The sequence below is a fragment of the Artemia sp. Qi Xiang Cuo genome, chromosome 11 (assembly GCF_049724085.1).
Source record: "Artemia sp. Qi Xiang Cuo chromosome 11, ASM4972408v1, whole genome shotgun sequence".
NCBI lineage: Eukaryota > Metazoa > Arthropoda > Branchiopoda > Anostraca > Artemiidae > Artemia > Artemia sp. Qi Xiang Cuo.
In genome coordinates, this window is record NC_142804.1 from 24,165,216 (window position 1) to 24,170,092 (window position 4,877).

The window sequence follows — 4,877 nt, forward strand, 5'->3', positions numbered from 1 at the left end:
TTTATGACGTCATGTAAAATTAGACAAGTTGATGAATGAATCCGGATAGATGAATGAGAATGCAATGAAAACCATCCATTTTGTGAAAATGTTGGAACAGCATGGATAAAATATTTGTGGGCAAAATCCAGAATCACAACGACTCTAAGGAGAGTACAAATCCTATAGACTATGTTATCCAGTAGAGAACAAACAGGAAGGATGAATTGAATTCATTCTAGTTGAGTTTCTGTTGACAGTGCCTTCTCCGTAAGCTTCTCTATGAGAATTGATACTACATTCGTCGGAACCAGGATTCCAATATCTTTTTGAGTTTGTATGTTTATTCGAACTACTTGAATTTTCTTCCGGGCTTCTGCAATAGCTTCTATCTTTGGCCAAATAGTCAAAATATCCCCTTTAAGAATCCAATAGTTACAGTGACGCTTCCCTTCAATACAATCACCATTTTTGCAATAACCCTTCCAATAGATATGAAAGCAATTTTCCTTGGAATACTCGTAATGTTTCTCCCAGTGTTCCTTTGCTTCATCGGCATGAACCTGATGATATTTTTGTTTCAAATCGGCAAACGATATTTTTTCTGGTTTTCTTCTTCTTGCAGGCCTTGTGATAACAAACAATTCTTCATCATTCAGCTTTTTCTTGATTCTTCTGGTTGCAAGAACTGGTCCATATCTACAACCTTGACGAGGTTTATTCAATAAATAAAATCCTTCATGATTGTCGCTTGCTATCTCGTACCTAGACACCGTTTGCCATGTTATCCCTCTGTCAACTTCAACTTTGCACAATACAACTTTTGATGGACCAATGGCATGTCTGTAATAAAACCAATTAGATTCAAGCATTTTTACTTCTCCGAGATCCAGAATACCATAATCATAATTGTTCTTGTCTTTTGCTTTATTCACAACATGTGCTAAAATGTCCATGTAAAATTCAAACATGGCGTTTTGTAAACACACTTTCACACCTAACAGTCTGTTCAAAAACCTTGCAATTTTATCTTTACAAGTCAGGTTTTCAAAATAAGGCAACATTCCAACCGAGACAAGAGCTGCACGGGCATCTTCCATAAAGTTACCATTATAATTATCAGGTATCTTGACATCTCCTTCTTCTTGATACTCGATAGCTTTCATGAATAGTTTTAAAGCTAATTTGCCATATTCGCTATAAAAATTAAACTGGGATAAACGGCTAGCCGCTCCTGCTTTTCGGTCCCCGTGAGTGAGAGCACCAAGGAATTCCAGCCGTTTAGCCACAATAGACGCAAATCGACGCTCACCTGCAAGGTCAGAGACGAGGAGTATATACGCAGGTGGATGTATCTGATTCGAGCGATGAGTTCGACCTAACTGCTGTGTCGCTCTGTCTGCACTCCATGGAAGTTCCAGGGTGATGTGAACTCGTCTTTTTGTGTTCAAAGCTCTCTTATCAGCATGCAGAGAAGTACCACTACTTGCTGCTTCACTGATGATAGCAATGTTTTTATCACCATTTTGAAAGCTTTCTCGTTCTCGCACATTCAACATATCTGTTGTTACCTCGGCATTAGCACGAGATTCGTACGTGACATTTCCTAGGTTGTCTTTAACTATTCGACGTTTTCGACCGGTCATTTCAGCCACTTCATTTGGGCCCCCAAGTTCATCAATTAGTAGGTCCAGCGTGTTGGGAGGTAGCTTTTTTCCCAACTCTGACAATTTTCGTAGAATTTCTTTTTTCATATCAGAAATGGGATCATCTAACCTCATCATTTTAGTCTTCAGTATTGCCAGTGTAGCAGCTTTGCGTTTTCTACTTTTATCTGGTAATACATTCAGCTCTTCTAAAATATTTTTTTCCAGCACTTGTTGGTTATTGTCAACTTGATTTGGGATTGGAAAATGGTTTTCAACAAGCAGTTGGATGATACCCTTTGCAGTCGATACAAAGCTCGTTCTGTCTTCTTTTTGATCTATCAGCTTTCGGGTTCCAGCCTCACCGGTAGTATGTAAGCCAATGACAACACTTTTGCCATTTTTTACCGCTTTCCTAGCTATTTTTACTGTTTCATCAGCTTTTGAAGCTATACACATACATTTGAAAAACCTTTGATGGGCAGACCAAAATTCGCGCCAAATGAGATCTTCCGCACAGTTTTCAGTGAGATTAATTGCTTTTTGAAGCAATTTTTTCATATCAGTCCAGAAATCCACTGATTCATCATAGACTTGAATGAACTGTGGATTAATTTTTATTTCTTGGATATCAAAACCGACACCAGCAAATGAAAGCTGTCTGGCTACATAAACACCTCTTGCTTTCATATTCATTGCCACAAGTTCCATTGCTCCAACTCCTTTTTTTTCAATGGAATCAAAGAAACTACCAGGTTTTTGGAAAGAGCTTCCATCACCCCATAGGCCTAAGCGACTCATATATCTCATATTCTTAGGCACAGTTGCGCCAGTGGCAGAGGCATAGACAATCCTTGCATTCGGCAATACTTCTTGGAGATAACATACAGCGATTGCAGTCTTTGTCGGCTTTCCCCTTTCAGTTTCATGTATAAGGTTTTTTGCCCGGTGACATTCGTCAAATACAACAAGTCCATCGAAATCTAGCCCAAGCCAGTCTATAATCATCTGTAAACGAGTGTTATATTTACCCCCACTAGATGACTGAGAAATGAGAGATGTATACGTGCTAAAGAGGACTCCTTTCTTGATACTTCCATTTGCTGAAGAACTAACATCATCATTGTATTTAAGCTTATTTAGTGCATAGATTTTGATTTTGTCAGCTCCAATGTCTCGGAGATCCCTCTCTGCGTCAATCTTCAAGTCAGAGCTGACAGACACCCATAATGCTCTCTTCCGTTTCAAAATATAGTTTTCAAAAATCATTCCAGATATCGTTCTCCCCTTCCCCATACCAGCGCCGTCGCCAAGTAAAAAACCGACTCTTTTCCCGTCTGAAAGTCGCTTTTCATGTTGTTGACAAGCATACGTGATCGCTTCAAGCTGAAGGGTGGAAAGTTTTTGCTGCTCAATGACATCACTCGGAAGAGATAATTTATAAGTAACATCAGGAGGCTCAACACTTGAAAGACTTGCAGTCTCAACGGTAGGATCTGGGTGTGCGTGCCCAATTTTAAGTTTTGCAGGCATATAATCTACATAAGTATTCGTGATTTCAAGCTCCCCATCAATATCAATCAGCTCTTCCCATTCTCCGTCAGTTGTTTGGGACAAATTTGGATTCTGTGTTGCAATTGCCTGTCTTATATTTCGCTTACTACCTTTGCTTTTGGATTGAGAAAGTAGGTTCACATCCTCTAAGCCATATGTTGAATCTCTGGGAGCTATCATTGGCTTTCCTATTCTATGTGGCACTGCTGGACATGTTGGAGCCTTTGCAGCAACTGAACCGTTTGTGTATGCCACTTTCCTTTCTGTTTCAAGATCATACAGCATTGCTGGACCCGTTTGAGTCTTTGTAGCAAAATAATCTGATATGCATAACACATCCTTTTCTGTTCCAATATCAGGTGAAACTACTGGACGCTTTGAAGCATTTGTCGCGGTAAAATTTGGTAACCAAGCCACTTTTCTTTCTGTGCTAATATTGTCTAGTATGTCAGGACGCGCTGGAATTTTTGTAGTAGTCGAGTCTGATATGTATGTCATTTTTCTTTCTATTCCAACACTTGGTGTCATTGCTTGACACGCTGGAACCTTTGTAGCGACAATGTTTGATATATCTATGTCAAAAATATCTTTCCTTTCATGTCCAACTCCATACACCATTGCCAGAAACGTAACAGAATCTGATATACCTGAAACTTTTGTTTCTGTTTCCATATCAGATAGCATGGCTGGACGCACTGGAGCCCTTGCAGTAATAGAATCTGATATACATACCCCTTTTCTTTCTCTAATGATATTTTTGGTCAAACTGGGAAATGTATTCAAGGTGAGGCTACCACATGTAGCTTCCATATTATCAGGACCACCAAAATTGTATTCTTCTTCATGTGATTCACTTTCTGTATTATTGATTTTCATCTTAAAAGCCATCCTTGAGTTAAAGATGTTTTCACTAATACCGGACTTTAACTAATAAGGTGATTTTACGTTTACCAATCATTTTATATCGGTATATGACGTCATATGGAAAGTGACGTCACACCATTTTGCTATTTTCCAGTCAACTCAAAAAGCAGAGTTATTGTTGCTAAGATACTTTAAATATTTTATGGCAAATGACATCATACCATTTTACTCTTTTTCAGTAAATTAAAAAAGCAGAGTTATTGTTACTAAGGTACTTTAAATATTTTTGTATTTTATATTATAACTTTGAACTGAGAGATGAAATAAATTATTTCATTTTAAAATTTTCAAGAATTATTAACTATATGTGACTTCATGAAAAAGTTAGGACTAATCGTGACAAGCTTAAAGAAAATGAAAAGCAAATCATACTCTTAGAATATTCTTTGAAGTCACAATTCAGCTGCTTATCATAAAAAAAAATCTTGCGGAACAGAAGTGCAGATTTTGGACTAAACCTGACAAAAAATATTTTGTTATATTTTCCAGTGTTATGGTTAGATCTTTTTGGTCTTACTGCACCATCAGTTTGGCTGTTACTGCAAACCAGAGAATTGTATATATGTTTTCCATTTAATTAAATCTTTTTGTTAGGCGTTTCTATGGTCTCAAATGTAATGTCTCTGTGAACAATATTCCTAAGATTCAGTTTTTGACACAGTCTGTCCTACAATATATCAAACACCTGAAAAAGCTTACAACTTTATCTTTTTTAGTAAAGTCCCAACCCCAGTTGGAACTGACGTCATTATATAGTTTTACTTTTAACGTCAT

General features: G+C 37.6%; 1 pseudogene; it reads right to left on the reverse strand.

Moving 5' to 3' along the window:
- Window positions 1–212: 212 nt before the first annotated feature.
- LOC148946784 (protein strawberry notch homolog 1 pseudogene) lies at window positions 213–4,067 on the reverse strand (annotated as a pseudogene).
- Window positions 4,068–4,877: the final 810 nt, after the last annotated feature.